General features: G+C 46.5%; 1 long non-coding RNA gene across 1 annotated transcript; it reads right to left on the bottom strand.

Moving 5' to 3' along the window:
* Window positions 1-635: 635 nt before the first annotated feature.
* LOC140609563 (uncharacterized) lies at window positions 636-6,846 on the bottom strand. Its single transcript, XR_012011368.1, has 2 exons — window positions 6,711-6,846; window positions 636-3,404 (listed from the first exon to the last, which is right to left on the bottom strand). It is a non-coding gene; the product is annotated as an uncharacterized lncRNA (long non-coding RNA).
* Window positions 6,847-18,683: the final 11,837 nt, after the last annotated feature.

Below are 18,683 nucleotides of genomic sequence, written 5' to 3' on the forward strand. Positions count from 1 at the left end.
TTCTGGTTTTGTTTTTGTTTTGCTTTGCTTTTCTCCTAGTGATCTGGAAAGATCTTTCCACAGACTTTATTCTAGCCATCTTTTATCCCCCGTACTATCTCACCCAGGGTCTTTCATATCATAGGTATTTAATAAAATGTTATGAGTGCAAGAATAAATATATGAATTAGAATTGGAACATCTCCACCACCACTAAACCAGCTATTTCACAAGGAAGCTAATTGCATGGCTATAGTTGTTTAAAGCTTCTCTCTTACATCAAGTCAAAATCTGCTGGTGGAGATTTTACACCAACAGCCCCCCAGTGAACCACATCTTTGGTATCCATATACTGATATTATCTCCTCCCACTCTGACCCTGGGCTTATCCCTACAACTCGCTGTCATCAATGGGACAGATATGACAAATCTTTGCTTGATATATCTTTGTGCCTTGGGTTCACCTCTTGGATCACTGCCATCACCATTCAAGGATGTCCAATTTCACCTCCTTGAAGATGCAAGACCATGGGGTCTGATGGACCCAGGAGAGCCCAGGCCTTACCAATCCACAATCAGACTATAGTTAAATAGGCCCTGGCAAAACCAGCAGAAGAGCCACCCAATCAACTCACAACATTGAGAGAAAGAATAAATCAGTGTATTAAACTAATATATTTTGGGAGTGGTTTGTCATACAGAAACAGATAACTCAAATATTCCCCCCTTTAACTTCTCCCCTCCATCTATTAAAGCAAGAATGATCCTTCTTCCACAGATGAGTCCTTCAAATGGTTAAATACCCTCCTGAACACTTTTAGTTCTTCAATGAATTTTCACAGCAGTGAAAGGCCTAAAGGTACTTTGGTTTGTCCCTCTCTTTTACAAATGTGGGGCTCAGTAAAGGAACACACTCACCTGTGTTCTGGCCATGCACCTTTTAGAGAGACTACAGTCACACTGGTCCAGATGCTGTGCTTCCAGTCATGTGGCAAAGTCAGTGTTAGTGTGGCATAGTTGACATCCCCTTCACATAGTGGCTCATATGGCACTCGGGCTCTTAAATCACAGGGTCCCTCCTATGAACTACTGTGAAGCCAGATCTTCAAACTCCTATACATGAAAACCTGACCATTTGAACCCACAGGTAGGCTCCTATTAAATTGGTCAGAACAATTTGGGCCAGTTGAGGACTTTCTAAGTTTAAATTCTATATAACAATGGACCTTTACATCATTAAATTCAATGGTCAAGTCTCTGTCTTCAGCGAAATCTGACCCACTTGATCACTCTGCCCTCTTGGGGATGGTTTCTTTTCTTGGCCTCACAAAAATCCTCTTGGTTTCCATCCTATCCCATTGGCTGTTTCTTCTCAGTCTTTGCTGGATCTGTGGACTTCTTCCTCTCTCTATTTATCCTTGCTCCCTAAAGCCACCTATAGGCTGAACAACCCCCAACACTATTTCCCCCATCTTAATTTCTCCCCTGAATCTCAGACTCATATATCCCATTGCCTGCTAAAGATTTCTAACCACAGAATGGGTTATAGAATGGGCGTCTTAAAATGCAATCTATCCAAAACAAAACATCTGGCTTTCTACCCCTACTTGTCCCCAAACTTCTCCTCATCTCCATAAATAGTAACCCTATGCTCAATTTTCCTGACTGCTCAGTCCCAAACCCTTAGAATCATGAACTCGTCTCTCACATTCCACACACAATTTATCAGAAAATCCTTACAACTCCGCCTTCAAAGTATCTACAATGTCTTACCATTTTCACCATTGCCTCCACCCACACCCTAGTCTAAACCACCTAGTCCCTAACCCAGACTGTTAGGCTACTATCCTAACTGGTCTCCCAGCTTCCACCCTTAAAGCCCACAGTAGCCTGTTCTGCATATGGCAGCCAAAGTAATCATTTAAGACTGAAGTACATAAGTCATTCATACCTCTCATCTGCTCAAAACCTTCCAGTGGCTTCCCGTGTTACCCAGAGTAAAATCCTAAAGCATTACCATGACCAGAATGCTCTACACAATCTGGCCTTAGCCACTTCTTGATCTCACCTCTTACTATCCTCACCTTCATTCACTCCACCACAGCCACAGCACAGCCCTTATGCTGTTGTGCAAACCCTCCACACATACCCCTACGCAGAGTCTGCATTTGCTCTTCCCAATGCCTGAACACACGATTCTCCTGAATCTTAATTGTGGCTCACCTTCATTTTACATAAAGTCTCTGCTCAAAGGTCATCTTATCAGAGAAGCTGCCTTTCTGACGCCAGCAATAACCCCCATCACAGGCTACTTGATATCGATTCTTACCCCATCTGACATGTCAGTCTGTCTCTCCCTCTAGTGTGCAAGCTCCATGAGGCTTTGTTTTGTTCCCTGCTCTATCCCCAGTGCTGGAACCAAACCTAGCTCAACCTAGGTGTCAATATTATTTGATAAATGAATACACTCTCCCTTCTGATTTTGGACCATCTGCAAAACGGGTGTGTGGGTGTGTGGGTGTCAATTATATATTTGTCCAAGAAGCTGATTTTTTTCTTCACGTGATCAAAGGTTACAATCAAAACTAATCTCTGTGGGATGAGCCATGGAGGTCCCACCTCAAAGACAAATAATACTAGGTCTAGACTGTAGAAGGCCTTCACTACACATAATGAGCTGTCATTGAAATTTCTTGAGTGTAAAATGACAGAGATTGTCTCATACGTAACTTTCATTGGGTATATTTAAACAAACAAACAAAAAAATTCCTGCTTAGATCAATGTGGAAGCAACTTGATATTTTTCCTTTTTTATACCTCAGCTTTTAGAACATTGACAAGTATGGTTCATTCTGAATGGTCCTGAGTAATTCTCTGGATGAGGGCAGGGACCCCCGGGTCATTTGTAAACAGATGCACATGGCTGGAAATAAATAGATTTATGCATCTGAGTCTTAAGACCACATCTTATGCTCACAACACATGTATTTCTTATCTAAACACCTGTGCACAGCTATATATAGCATACACAGAATCTTGTTTTCATAGCGTACAGATAGGAATGCCAGAGCTCTCTTCTGAGCCAGGGAGTCTGAGAAAAAAGCTGAGGGAACAGAGTGGAAGCTCTGCCACACACAGCAGACTCCAGTGAACTCACACGTGTACCAAATACCCCGCCCAACAGCTGGCTGCTTTGACAACTCCATAGCTCAGGAGCAGCCGGGACAACTGAAGCCTTTTTGGCATTGACAGGCTTGTGGTGGAGAAGGAGAGGAGCAATCGAGTCCATTCTGAAGATCTGTTCACTAATTTCTTTAAAGTGAAAACAGTGGTGGCCAGAGCAGAGGCTCAGCAGCGTGGTCCTCAGTCCCTCCAGTCACCTACAAGGGGATGGTTGGCAGCAGCTCCGGAGCTGGAAGGGGCCTCTAGAAAGAAAAGCAGAAGCAGATCTTCCTGTGTTGCAGCCCACATGCAGGCCCTCAGCAGCCTCCCTCCCCTAAGGCCCTGATGCTCAGGAACTGAAACCAGAATCAGTTCCTTAATGTAACTGGGAATGTTATTAACATTTTGTTTTTACCCAGCTGTATCTATTCTTTCCTCTAATTCTCCTACCTCCCTTCCAGAATCACACCAAACCCTTCATCCCTTGACACTACAATGAAATCCATACATTTAAAAAACTGTACACTTTACAGGTGTGTGTGTGTGTGTGTGTGTGTGTGTGTGTGTGTAGGCTTCTGAAAGCCCATTTGGGTTCTTTCTCTATTCTGGCCACTTTTATTTCAGGGTCCACGTGGGCTGATAAAACTGTGATTTTTTTCCCTCTCCATCAGTATATCTTCAAAATTACTCATGAAGGAACGGCACTGCTCTTCATTGGTAAAATATATACTTTACTTATTCATACCTTTCAGGGTGAAAATATTGTTCCAGTTATAAGTCTTGAGTCCAAAGGTTGCATTGCTAAGAAAGTGACTCATCCATGGCATTACAGGTGAATAAGTGACCAGTGTGCCCAGTGCCTCTCCAGTCATGAGACAACTTACCTAGTTAACTCATCATCCTTAGAATGGGGCATTTTCCCAAATGGAATGTGAGGCATTCCATTCCTTAGGCATGAGTAGAGTGTTTAAGTTCACAGACATAACATTTCCTCTGTCATGTTTTTCTCCATTGGTGAAAGTTTATTAATATCCTGTGTTTTAAGAAATCAGTCCTGCATGATGACACCCCTCATTTGTAGTCACTCATTCCTCTTTTTGGTGAAGCTCATGGTTGAGTTTCAGCTAAGATCTTTCTTTAGCATTTGCTCTGGGAATCCAGAGCTTATACAAGGTGGTTAAGCAACTGATATCCTTAAACTTTTAGGCAAATAAATGCTCAGAAGACACACAATGTTTAGTCACCACCATGCTGATAATGAAGAGGACGACATCATTTTCACAGGATCATGGAAGTTTGTTCATTCAACGGCTACAATGAGCATGTAGAAATTTAGAGCCAGCATTTTACAACAGCAAAGGCACTTTCCAAACATTTGCTCATCTCACCATCGTCTTCTCAAGACCAGCTAGACTGAGCCATATGTCTTAGCCATATTCCATCCCTAAGCCTTATCATAATGCCTAGAACATCATAAATATTTAATAGACTTTGTTGAATGAATGAATGCATTCCCTGAACCATTCAGTGGAGATTCAAATTTAGAGATTAAGAGGAAGCTCGTAAGTATCAGAGTCTGACACAAGGACAAATTTTTGGCTACTAATAAGCTTTCCAGGCTCCGAGTAAATCATGACCATGTTGTGGGGTTGGGGGATGGAAAGAAAGGAAGAGGCGGTAATACTAGCAATTCCTTTGGGGGACAGTAGGAAAAATGGTAGTTGTTTGGCTTAGAAGTGGTTCAATGACCCAGTTGGAAGATCTTAGGGATTATCTACAAGACACCACATGGTATCCTGTGGAAAAGGAGCCAGAAACTTCTCAGCCTCAGCTTCACTGCTGTTCTTTACAACCTTGCCTACATTGCATTGTGGCTACGAGCATTAACTGGGAAAATGTGATGGTTATTTCTATGTGTTGACTTGGCTAGGCTATGGCACCCAGTGGTCTAGTCAAACATCAGTCTAGGTATTGCTGTGAAACTATTTTTAATATTTAATTAACATTTAATTCAGCAAACTTTGAGTAAACCAGGTAGACCTCATCCAATCCGTGGAAGGCCTTAAGAACAAACAGCAAGATTCCCTTTCTTTCTTTCTTTTTTCCCCTTTTAAGTAGGCTGCACACCCAATGTGGAGCCCATCATGGGGCTTGAACTCATGACCCTGAGATCAAGACCTGAGCTGAGATCAAGAGCTGGACACTTAACCAACTGAGCCACCCAATTACCCCCAAGATCGCCTTTCTAAAGAAGAGATTCTCCTGAAGACTACAACATTGAAAACTTACATGAGTTTTCTAGCCTGCTGAGAAATTCAGATTCAAGACTGCAGCATCGACTCTTCCCTGAGCTTCCAGCCTGCTCGCCTACCCTACATATTTCAGGCCTGCCAGCCCCCGTGATCCTGTATGCCAGTTCCTTAAAATAAACCGCTCAATCTATCTCTCTTTCCATGTATGCATATGTGTATGTGCACGATTGGTTCTGTTTCTGTGAAGAATTTTGATTAATGGAGTAAATCAAGCCCCCACATGGTCCCTGACAAAGTACAAATGTTCATTCTCTTGTATTATCCGTCATGAATCTAGCTCCATCCTCCTATAAAATATATGACCACCTATTTGCAAGATGCCAAATGTGCAAAGACCCGGCAATAGCAATGACCTACTCCAGGTCATGACCAGTCCATAACAATCTTCTGTTTGTTTATTTGTTTCAAGTTTTTATTTAAATTCTAGTCTGTTAACATATAGTGTAATATTGGTTTCGGGAGGAGAATTCAGTGATTCATCACTTAACAGTCCATAACAATCTTAGGTTCTAAATCCTCTTCTGACTCACCACCTGCTTATTCTTCTCCTTCCTGATACCAACCCACCATTCCACCCTGAATCCCCCCAGATGCTATCTATGCCCACTGAACCCTAGGAGTCAGAGGTCCTCCCCAGCAAGGATGCACTACAGTCATTTGAGCCAATATTCTAACCTTGCATATTTACTTAGGATTTCTCTCCATGCTGGCAGCAGAAAGTGTTTCAGTGACAGCCCAGCTAGCTTGGTTTGTGTCTGCACTTGAAGCTCACATGGCCCATCGTGGAGTGAGCTTGGCCCATAGCCCAGTGTCACTGCCGTGACATCTGCCTCTAAGAGCCTGTGTCTCTAGCACTTTTTTTTCTTGAAATTTTCTTAGGTTCAACCTGTCTGTCTGCCTGCAGTCACTTAGCTTTGTCACATAGCCAGCATTAAAAACACTTTCAGATGGTAAACGACTTTACTTTCCTGCATAATTACCAACTACAACGTCTGGGAGTATGGAGGTGTTCCTGAGACTATCCTGAGCTCCTACAATTTCCTAGGACTTACAGAACTTACTGAAAGCTGTTATATTCAGTTACAGTTTATCACAGCTAGAGGATGCAGCTTAAAATCAGCCAAGGGAAAAGGCACATAGGGCAGAGTCCAGGAAAGTTCCACATGCAGAGCTTCTAAGGAGTTGCGCAGCGTGTTAACTCCTTCCAGCAACGATGTATGACATAGGCACAGAGCATTTCCAACCAAGGAAGCTTACCTGAGCTTTGGTGTGTGGACTTTGCACTTGGGCTCCGCGGTTGACTGCCGACATGGCTGACCCCTCTGGAGGTGGAGTGGATACCTCCTCGCCCAAAGCTCCCAGGATAAATCACACTGTTCAGGGCGGCTCAAGGTCCCCAAGTGAAGAAAGACACGCCTATCAAGTGCAATATTCCAAGGGCCTAGAGATCACCTCCCAGCAGCTGAGAGCAAAGGCTAGATCTTCCTATGGGTAAACTTAATTTCTCAACTATAGACCCATCCCCATGGTGTGTCGGCGAGAGCAATTTGACTCTGCAGTATTCAGTAGCCACCTGCCATATTCTTAACTCTGACTAGGTTCTTTTGAAAATGAAAGCTTCTTGCCCCAGGGGTCCAGGAGAGGGAGTGGGGACAACTGGCTCACCAGACCCACTGCTGCCATTTAATGAGATGGCAGGTCAGTGTGAGCCCCACCAGGGGGTGCTGTGGTTTGTCCCTCAGCCTTCATTGGTGCACTTTGGGTTAGCCCAAAACCCTTCCTTCCTAGGGGGTAGCCCAGAACCCTTCCTGCCCATGAACTATCCAACTCACTCCTTTCAGCTTATTGCAACCCCAACTCAACCAATAGCGCTGTCTTCATTTACTCGAAAATGCCTCTTCTTTCAGCTGCCTAGCTTACCACAATTATGTCAAAAATAATTCACCAGATTTGCAAAATCTACGGATTACTGACATTAAGTGGTGAGACTGCTTAAACTTTAGAAACAAAGACTCCAGAACTCCTTGGGGGCTCAAGCCATGCACCCATTTTCCCATGTTGCAAGGCAGAGGATCTAGACTAAGAGAACATAGCTACAGGCAGAAGGACTTGACCCACATGAGAAAAGCCAGAACTGATGAGTGACAGGGGTGGTGAGGAAAGACTCGGGGGAGGCAGGCGGGTAAGCTGTGGGGGGGCTCAGCTGGACAGACCAGAGGTGCGGGCCTGAATAAACACGTACAAACACTGTAGCTTGCTCCACCTCCAGGGCAGATGCTGGGCATCGCTGACAAGATGTCAGGGCTCCTCCAGCCCCAGCAAAGCAGCTGCCCAGTGTCCTCCAGCAACCTTCTTTCTGCCTCAGGAAGAGGGCCTTTGGGTCAGGTCACCCTTCTGGCTCCCTTGCTCCATCTTACAACCAACTAAACAGGACCTGTCCCAGGACCTGCCCTCCCAGGCCCCAGTAGAGAAGTAGCAAATCTGCTTTGCTAAATGGAACTAACGTGCCACAACTAATACTGTGGTCACATACCGTTTTCCCTTTAGCAAGGGTTCCGATGTCTTCACTCAAGAGAGACCAGTGGTAGAAGAGATGTTTTTGCTGTCATAGGTAACTAACTGACTTAGCTTCGTGCCATCCCTGTCCACAGAAGTAAGGACACTCAAAGAAATTGCAAGCTCAGTATCTTGATGCCATCTAATAGCATTCCGAGATCATACAGATATAAAATAAGGAGATTCTAAGTAGGCTGGTTTTGCCTTGTATCAGAATCTGATTCTAGAAACCCAAACAAGCCAACTCACCCCTACCCTACCCCCAGCTGATTCCTCTGTAGCCAGATCCTTCCCCTCTCTGAGTTCCCATAGAACCCTGCTCAAGGCGACCCAGCCCCGTGTCCCGCCGCCTGCCCTTAGCCTGTGAAGTCTGGGATAGGGTTGGGCAGGGACCTCATCTTTTATATCTCTGAGGCCCATGGTGCTTAGCAGGGCAAAATGGAAATTGCCAGTACCTGCCTAGCTACACTAGTCCTGGTTCTGATTCCCAAGCTACAGGAAAAGAGGAAAGCGGGGTAGCCTTTTCTCACTCCCCGACTAGGTCAGACCCAGTTCTACTCTCTTCAGGGAGAGGGGGACATTGGGAAAGGCCAGGTGCAGAGCCCCCAGAAACGGAACGTAAACCATGACGATGTGCCAAGACCACATCTTCAGGATTAAAATCTCATCTTCCCAAATACTGAAGGGGCCAGCTGATCAGAGACACCTCGACCCAGGGGAGCCCTGGCAGGTGCATCAGAACAATGATTCTCCCCCCTCCCCCCGACCACCAGCTATCATGAAGGTAGCGACAACTATCCAGGGCCGGGAGGATGGTACATAGGATTGGGACCTACTTTACACGGATGAGCATTTTTCCAATGTTCCTTCTTAATCATCAAAACAAAAATGAGCCCAGTTGACAGGAGGTCCATTCCTGGCTCCTTTAATCCAGGGGTCATGAACTTAGCCCTCTTTCTCAGCCCTGCCTTAGGGGGCCAGAAATCAAGGCCAGACCTGCTTATCGCCAAGACATGCCATCCCCGTGTTCACCTCAACTCCTTAAGCCATCTAGCCCCTCCCCCTCCAAATACGTCCCTCTGGTAGGGAGTACACTAACTCTGCAGAGGCGTGAGGTGACAAATGCCAAGAGGAGCCAGGAACATCTGCAGACGCCGCAAGCACTGTTTTTATGTCCTACCTGAAAGCAACAGCCAATCCACAGAGTCTGCTGTGTTGTCTTTTCTGCCCATATTTGTGGTCGAATCATGCGTCTTTTTAAACCACAGTATTTAAGCCACCAGCAATAAGAAAACAAAGAGGGGGAAATTCCATCACAAATTTTTTGGGATTTTTTTTTTTTTAGTCTATTCATCCAGATGGTGATAAGCGCTGGTCTGCACCTGTTATTGTTTATGCACACATTCCACCTATAGGAATGTGTTGGGAACTTTCTGGTTGAGTCTAACAAGTGATGCTGTGGACCAGACACAACCTATAGCTCCTGGTTTCACCCTTCCGTTCTCTGGTGAAATCAAAACTAGAGCTTTTAGTGCCACGGGGACATAAAAAAGCCAATGACAACTTGGCCTGAAAGCCTCAGAGCCTCAGATTCCTGGCTTCAATAAAGCTGTTTGCACACCCTGAACACAAATGCCTGGTTATAGTAAGAGCAGCCACTTGGCATTTCTTAAAAATCTCCATATCAGGTCCCCATTCTAGACCTTCTGAATTGAAGTTTTTGAAGTCATGCCTGAAAAGACATCGATTTTAAAGATTTTATTGATTTATTCATGAGAGACGCAGAGAGAGAGGCAGAGACACAGGAAGGAGGAGGGACAGGATCCCTGCAGGGAGCCCGATGTGGGACTCGATCCCGGGACCTCAGGATTATGCCCTGAGCCAAAGGCAGACGCTCAGCCGCTGAGCCACCCAGGCGTCCCAAGACATCCATTTTAAACACCCAAGGGATTTTGACATTTGGTTGAGTTTGGAGTCTTCTGGACTGGAAGACTTTCATTTCAAAACCTTGAATGGAGACCTTGGTTCTGTCCCAGGCATGGAGCTAACTTCCAGTCTTTGCTGTGTAACTCAGGGCAGCTCACTTTCCTCTGGCCCTGCCTGGCTCTCAACTGAGGATGTTGGACTAGAATAAGTGAATTCCTGCTTATAACCTAGAAGACCTAGGGTTTCCTTGGAGGTTCCAGAAGCTTCTAAGGGGAAGAAGGTAGGAATGAAATAGTTTGGGCTTGGGGTTCCCTGCCTTGAGAGTTCAGCATGGGGGCTGCCAAAAATCTATTACAATGGGCTGATGTCAAGCAAGAGCAAATGGGAACACCTGCCTGGGATACAGGAAACACACAGCCCTGGAAGTAGTTTTTGTTGTTGTTGTTGTTGTTGTTTTTTGGGTTTTTTTTTGTTGTTGTTGTTTTTTGGGTTTTTTTTGGTCCTGGAAGTAGTTTAAGGTGGCTCAAATGGGCATGGTTTTTAGAAATCACATTCTTAACATGGCAACCCTTGAGAGAGCCAAGGATTTGGATTGTGGGATTTTAAGAGTATCATTCCATTTCTGGGAGTCATGATTTCCTCATCCTTCAAAGTAAGGGGTAAACCAGGTGGTCTAACATTTTGCCGTTCCAATGACTAGGACTGTCTGTATCAAATCCATACCCCCCTATGGTGTCAGCAGACCTAGGTAGAATGTTACTTGTGCCTAGAACCAGGGTGAGTTGAGCTGATCCCCTGGGAACGTGGTGCACAGCTGCGACCTCATTGCCATCTGCTACGGACTGAGTTGTGCCTCCCTCTCCCCCACTCATATGAAGTCCTAACCCCAAGGTGACTGTATTCAGGAGTAATTGAGGTTAGATGAGGTCATAAGGGTAGGGTTCTAGTCTGATAGGACTGGTGGCCTTATAAGGAGAGACACAGGGGAGCTTGCTCCCTCCACATGTGTGCGGAGCACAGACTCTGTGAGGACACAGTGAGCAGACAGCTGTCTGGGAGCCAGGAGGGGAGCCGTCATCAGAACCTGACCCTGCTGCCACCCTGATCTCAGATGTCCAGCCTCCAGCACTGTGAGAAAACAGAGAAATGAAGACTCGGAGGTGGGTGGCTCATGCCCAGTCCCACCAGATTGAGAGAGGACCATTGGCAGGAGGTACGCCTCCAATTTCTACCTCTGAGTGTTTGCTATTGTGCTGTTTCCCTTTGGGGCCTCAGCTCAGTGAAGACCTGTTGATAGAGTGAGAGTAGGAAGAAAAGTGAGCTTCCTGGTGCTCTGGCTACTTCTCCCCCTCTAGGACAGATGGAGCGGCAGTTCTCGGGGCCCAGCAGTTAGGCGTCCTTGTGCAGGGAGACTTCCAACACGAATGATGGGTTTCTGTGGTGGGCCAGGGTGGGGTTGGCCCAGCAGAGCAGGTGCTTCTGTGTTTCTCTCCAGGAAGTCCTAGAGAGTGAGGGAGGATGCTGTCTGTCAGGAGAGAAAGGCCTGTGGATTCTGGAGCACCAGACATGAGCCAAGCTGATAAAACACAATACTAACAAGGTTACGATTTTTGGGTTTGTTCCTATGCTAATAAACACCTTAAAATTACTTGTCTGGAGCATTTCTATTTAACTAAGCCCTTTCATAAACAGTGCCACTTATTCTTTACAACAACCCTGGGAGGCAGATCTTATCCCCAGTTTGTAGGCAAAGAAACAGCCTCAGCTGTGATTCACCAAATTCACATAGTTTTTGAGCAGCAGTGCCGAGACACGAAGCCCTGTGTTCTATTCCACTCCCCATCTCCTATTTCACCCAAGGTTTGCTCTTCACAGAGAAATCAGTAAGGGCTATCAGCTGCTCCTCAACTCAGCTACATGGTATCTTGTGCTTTTGGCTTTGGGGAGTGAAGGGAATAGGTGAAAACCTAGATGGCTTACTATAAAGTGGTGTTTCTCACATGGAAATCCAGGGAGGCCTAACTCCTAGTAAGATGTTAAAATGTATGTTTTAAAAACAAGTGTGGGTCTGTTTTTTAGTCAAGTTTGGGCGATACTCCATACAGCCTGTCATTCCTAGGAAATTATGTTAACAATTAAAGGCTCTGAAAAGTCCTTCAATGAGGAAGCTGGTACAAATTTGTTTAATTCAGCATCAGACAACACAACTAATTTTTCTATCAACATCTCAGTCCCGAGAGCAAGTGATGCAGGATGTAGAAATATCAGCAGCTAAGAGAACAGTGTGTTCACTCTGACAGGAATAAAGGATTATTGAATTAAAAGGAATTGAAACTATTATCATTGTCAAATAAGCATGTTTAACTCCTCTCTAAAAACCCATCACTAAAAATTCTTTAGCTAAATAAATCTCTTTAAAGGATCAAATCATGTCATTGTTCATGTATAAGCGTATTTTCACTTAAAGGATTAATAAACAAAACATCAACCGCTATTGTTCTTATTTTATCTCACTTTCTTGCATTTTTCAAGTTTACAAACTAGGTATCACTTATAAACTATACAAAACAAATAATTTAAAATAATCTGCCACCCAAAAGCTTAAGATTTAGGACCAAACTTGGACAGTGGAGGACCAAGGGAACAGAGGGGGAAAACTCCATCTGTGGGTTCCTGGGTAGGGATAGAACATACTAGAAGGTATTGAAAGACAAGGGTCCAAGAGTGAGTCCAGAGGTGTGAAAATGTAGGTTTTAGATATGGAGATTTCTGGACCCAAGACATGCATACACCTCGAGTCTGACGTATGTGTGTCCCTGTGTGGCCAGAAGGAAGGAAGCTTGAAGGGAGACATGACACAGAGCAGGACTCAGCTTACAAAGTGGGAAATGGGATGCAGAACAGCCGCACAGTCTGACACTCTGCAGCACTGCCAGTGTAGACAGGGTGAGGGTGTGTGCAGGATCAGCTGGAAATACGCAAAAAAGCTGTGGTCGTGGTAATGGGAGCCCATGGTTAACCCTGACCCTGTGCTGGACACGGGTCAGACAGCTTTATGATTGACTCACTTAATCCTCACAACAACCCACCCCCATTATATAGATGGGGAAACTGAGGCAAAGCAGGCTACAGAGCTTGCCCAAGTTCACTGAGCTAGTAAGTGGCTGCCCCAACAGCTGCTTCCCCTGAGAGATGGACGAGGTATGTCTGCCTGGGAAGGCAGGCCCCATGTGCCCTGAAAATGGAGGAAGGGAAAGGTGCGGCCTCCCCTTCAGATGGAGGAGACTGGCTATGGAAGCCCCATGCGGAACCCAGAGCGGCCCGCTCCGCCTGGGAGGACGATATGAAGAACCAGAGCTGGGGCCGAGGGCCTGGCCAGAGTCTAGCCCAGCCATTCGCGTTCCCCGGCAGATGAGGCCAGGCAAGGACTTAATTCCCAGGGGGGGCAACGGTAGTTTGGGACTCAGCAGGGCTGGAGCCCTGGGAGCCTGGCCCCTTGTTCAGTGCTCCTTCCACTCCTCACATCTCGTGTCAGCTCGGGCTGGGGACCATGGGTCCAGGACGGCAGAGACCAGGGTCTGGGGCACGTCAGGAAGATTCACTGCTCTGGGCCACGGAGACTGGCTTTAGCCCAACTGGGGGTCATGAGTGAGGTGCTAAGACAGAAAGGTCACTGTGGGTGTGAGCACCAAAGGGACAAGTCCCCTCCTCCACCATGTCTTCCCCTTCTCCCTCCCCAGCCCAAAGAGGTACCAGTCCCTGACACTGGCCCCTTCAAAGCTAAAGCATTTTAGAGCCTGATAAACCAAAATGCTGAAAATTCATCTGGTTTGGTTAACCCAGTGCTGAGGCTTAAATGATCTCCTGAGATAATCAGTAACTCGGGCAGGGGAGGGGCGCTCCGTGGAGAACTGGGGCAGAGCGGGGTGGGTGCCCACAGCAGGAGGGCACCAGGGGCAGCAGCAGCGTAGGGGGGCAGAGACACAGGGCGCCGGGAGGAGGGGGAGGCACAGGGATGAGAAAGATACCAGCTCCTCCCCCCGCCCCAACGCATGCACACGCACATAGGCTTTGAGCAGCCCTGGTAGGCTTGCTCCAAGATCCTCCTTTACCCCAACATCCTCTTCCACACCTGCCACCTTCTTCCTCGACCCGATTCCCTTCCCTAACATCACCCTCCCCCGCTTCTGCCCTCCCTGAAGGGGAGATGCATGCGCCTAAAAAAGCAGGGCTCACGGGTACCCTGGTCAATGAGTAAATCTGGGTAAAACACCCAGAATGATGACTGAACTTAGTGGTTTCCCCAGTGTTCTGCCAAGGACACCAACATCAAGTAACACTTATTATTTGATATTTTTTTTAAAGAGTCCAACGTGACCCCCAGGGTAATGCTGTTCCCAATTTACCAACCAGGAGAGGTGTGGGTGGTCCCTCAGCCTGTTGGTTCTTCACGTGCATACTCTCTGCGCTCGTCTTTCCCCAAATGTCACTTTCTGCTAGATGCCCTCAGAGGTGGGTATGTGCCAGGGTGTGGGTCACAACATGACAGCAGACGCCAAAAGGGGGCAGAGTTGTTCTCCCTCTTTCAAAACAACATTACATGCTCAAGAATGAAATCTGACCCCTTCCTCACTCCATATACAAAAATCAACTCCAAATGTGTCACAGGCCTAAATGTAAAAGCTAAAACTATAAAACTCTTAGAAGAAAACAGGTAGGATACTGGGTGGCTCAGTTGGTTAAGCATCTGACTTCTTGATTTCAGCTTGGGTCATGGTCTCAGGGTGGTGAGATGGAGCCTGGCATTGGGCTCCATGCTCAGCGAGGAGTCTGCTTCTCTCCCTTCCCCTTTTCCCTCTTCCTCTGGCCCTCCCATTGCTCATGGGTGTGCACATGTCTTTCTCTCTCTAAAATAAATATGATGCCAAAACCACAAGAAACAAAAGAAAAACAGACACACTGGACCTCATAAAAATTAACACCTTTGTGCTGCAAATGATACCATCAAGTAAGTGAAAAGACAACACACAGAATGGGAGAAAATATTTGCAAATCATATATCCGATAAGGAATTTGTTTCCAGAATATGTAAAGAAATCTTACAACAGGGGCACTTGGGTGGCTCAGTAATTGAGCATCTGCCTTCAGCTCAGGTCATGACCCTGGGTCCTGGGATCGAGTCCCACATCAGGCTCTCCGCAGTGAGTGCCTGCTTCTCCCTCTGCCTGTGTCTCTGCCTCTCTCTCTCTGTGTGTGTCTCTCATCAATCAATCAATCTTAAAAAAAAATCTTACAACAGTAAAAAGCAATCCAAGTTAAAAGAAGTGGGCAAATAATCTGGCCAGACATTTCTCCAAAGAGGATAAATACAAATATGAATGGTTAATAAACACACAAACCCATGTCCAACACCATTTATCATCAGGGAAACGTAAACCAAAATCACAGTGTACCACTAAACTACTTCACGACAAGTAAGGATGGCTATGATCAAAAAAGATAGACAAGGCAATAAGTAATGATAAGGATATGGAGAAATTAGAACCCTCACATACTGCTGGTAGGAACATAAAATAGTGGAGCCACTTTCGAAAAGTTTGGCAGCCCCTCAAAATTTTAAGCAAAATTTTAAGCACAGGTACCATTGCCACAGGAGTGGCAATTCCACTCCTAAGATTATATGCAAGAGGAATGGAAACAAAAGTCTACACAAAAACTTGTACACCAATGTTCACAGCAGTATTACTTGCAAAATAATAAATAAATAAAATGCTCAAAAAGCAGAGACCCTACTCTCCATCAACAAAATGTGGTAAATTCATACAATGGAATATTGTTTGATTATAAGAAGAAGAAATGAAGTTGCGGCACATGCTCCATACACATGCTACAGCATAGGTGAACCTTGCAAACATTGCACTGAGTGAAAGAAGCCAGTCGCAAAAGACCACATACTGCGGGATTCCATTTCTACGAAATGTCGAGAACAAAGAAGCCGAGAGAGAGAGAGAGAGAGAGAGAGAGAGAGAGAGAGAGAGAGAGTAAATATGTGGTTGGCGGGGGACTGAGGATTGGTGTGGGAAATGGAGAGTGATTGCTAAAGACCATAGGGTTTCTTTCCAGGGTGATGAAAATGCTCCAAAATTAGACCGTGGGGGATCCCTGGGTGGCGCAGAGGCTTAGCGCCTGCCTTTGGCCCAGGGCGTGATCCTGGAGACCCGGGATCGAGTCCCACGTCAGGCTCCCGGTGCATGGAGCCTGCTTCTCCCTCTGCCTGTGTCTCTGCCTCTCTCTCTCTCTCTCTCTCTCTCTCTGTGACTTTCATAAATAAATTAAAAAAAATTTAAAAAAAAAAAAAATTAGACCGTGGCGATGGTTGCACAACTCTGTGATTATGCTAAAAGATACTGAAATGTATGCTTGAGAAGGGGGAACTCTATGGTATATGGATGATATTGTAATACGCTGTTCTTACTTTTTAAAGATTAAGAAAGTGGCGTGACCCCATTAGGAAACAGAATAGGTCAACTTAAATGTCCAGTTTTGCTTTTGACTGGAATTCCCCCAGTTTGGCAGTACTGATGGTCACAGATTGACCATAAGTTGACTAGTAGACCCAAATACCTTCCCGCAAACATCTGGGTAATTCACCTTCTGCGGGGCCTCGTGCGAACACCAGTGAAAGCAACGCTGGGGTCAGGATGAAGATACAGCGGGCAGCAAGGGCTGCTGGGCAGGAGCCTCTGGGCCAGGAGGGAAGCCAGGACATGCGGCCTCTCACCTCACCCACAGGAGCAGGGGATGCTATGATGCCCCTGAGCCCCCAGTTCAGGCCTGGGGAGAGCTTCTCAAGTCAAGAGGAAGGGCCAGACCCCTTGAGCATGCTGGGGGGGGTGGGCAGGGGGCCTCTCTCATCTACCCACTATTGACTCTCTGAGCTCCCAGCTGGCTTCTAAAATGCTCCAAGATTTCCTTTGTCTAGATGGGGGTCATCCCCGTCTCAGCAGAGGCCTACCTCTCAGCACTGGAGGCAAACCCCCTCCCCTGCCCCCCACCCCCACCCCAGGGCTCTGCCACCATGATGGGGAAGGTCTTACACTTCAAATGCCCATTAATAAGCTGGGAGAAGCCAGGCAAACCGAGCATAATGAGGTTCACAGATGACACTAGTTTCAGAGGAGCAGGAAACCCCACGCCTCGGACACAAAGCAAACCATCTGCGGAGGGAGAGGCTAGAAACCCAAGGCAAATGATCACCACGCCAGGCATGCTGGGAAAGTGTTGCCTCACTGCTGGCAGAGGGAAGGAGCAGAAGCCAGTTCCTTGGGGCCCAGGAGGCACAATGTGGACTTCAGCTCCCGATGATAGTCTACGGCAATGAAGGATGTGCCAGTGGACCATTAGCTCAGCCAGTCCAAGCAGCGCATGCCAACTCTTCTAGCAAAGATTGTGGTCCCACCATGACAGAATGATATTTTTTCAAAGATATTTCTATGTCTGCTGGCATTCTCTTGGGCGGCATTGACGGAAACTTCTGAGAACAAAGATTTATCAGGGCTGACAAAGGCTCTACAGATGTTGCCTGCTGTGAGTTTATAGATTAGATGCGGTCAGCTGAGTAGGGCAGCCAACGGGTCCCATAATAACACAAAGAAAAGCTAGCCAGGGCTGGGGGCAGGAGTGGGCAGAAGCAGAAAGGTTAGATCTCTGGCAGGTTTGGCTGGGGGGTCAGAAGAAGCACAGATACTTGCTGATGTGTTGGGGCTGGAGGAGGAACTGGGTGTCCCCGAATTCAGACATGGAAGCCCTACCGGCAACATGACGAAGTGCAGAGGAGGCCTTTGGGAAGTAGGGTTAGATGAGGTCATGAGGCTGGGCCCTCATGATGGGATTAGTGCTTTTATAAGAAAAAGAGACACGGCTATGAGGACACAGAGAGAAAACAGCAATCTTCAAGCCAGGGAGCGTCTCCTCACTGGGCAACAAACCAGGTGGCGCCTCCATCTTGGACTTCCCAGACTCCAGAACTGTGGGGAATGAACGTCTCTTGTTTAAGCCATCCAGGCACTGGTGTTCTGTTATAGCTGCGTGAGCCAACTAACACTCCAGGCGTCCACAATCCCGGGCAAATGGCACCACTACATTATGGCAAGGGCCTCAGGGAACACGGACTCACAACTGCTGAAAAACCCTGTATCCCTCGTGCCCTCAACAAATATTTCAGAATCAACTACTCTCCGGACACTGAGAACGCAGCGTGGAGCCAGAACCAGAGCCTTGCTCTCGTAGGGTTTCTATTCTGTGGACTTCACCATCTGGCTAACAGTTCAATAAAGACAGATCTGCGTGCCCTTAAGCTGAAGCCCTTCAAACAGTGTTTTCCTAGGACTTAGGTTGATGTAAGGATATGCTTTAGAATATATCAACTCGGGACAGCTGGGGGCCTCAGCGGTTGAGCATCTGCATTTGGCTCAGGGCCCGATCCCAGGGTTCTGGGATCAAGTCCCACATGGGGCTCCCTGCATGGAGCCTGCTTCCCCCTCTGCCTGTGTCTCTGCCTCTCTCTCTCCCATCTCTCATGAATAAATAAATAAATAATCTTTAAAAAAATCTAAAAAAAATTGGGTTTCTTTCCTAAACATCTTTAAGATAAAATTCACTAATCATAAACTCGCACATCTAATGTAAACAAGTCAATGGTTTTTACTCTACTCAGAGTTGTACAACTATTACCACAATCTAATTCTG

This window comes from Canis lupus, chromosome 18, assembly GCF_048164855.1.
Source record: "Canis lupus baileyi chromosome 18, mCanLup2.hap1, whole genome shotgun sequence".
NCBI classification, from domain to species: domain Eukaryota; kingdom Metazoa; phylum Chordata; class Mammalia; order Carnivora; family Canidae; genus Canis; species Canis lupus.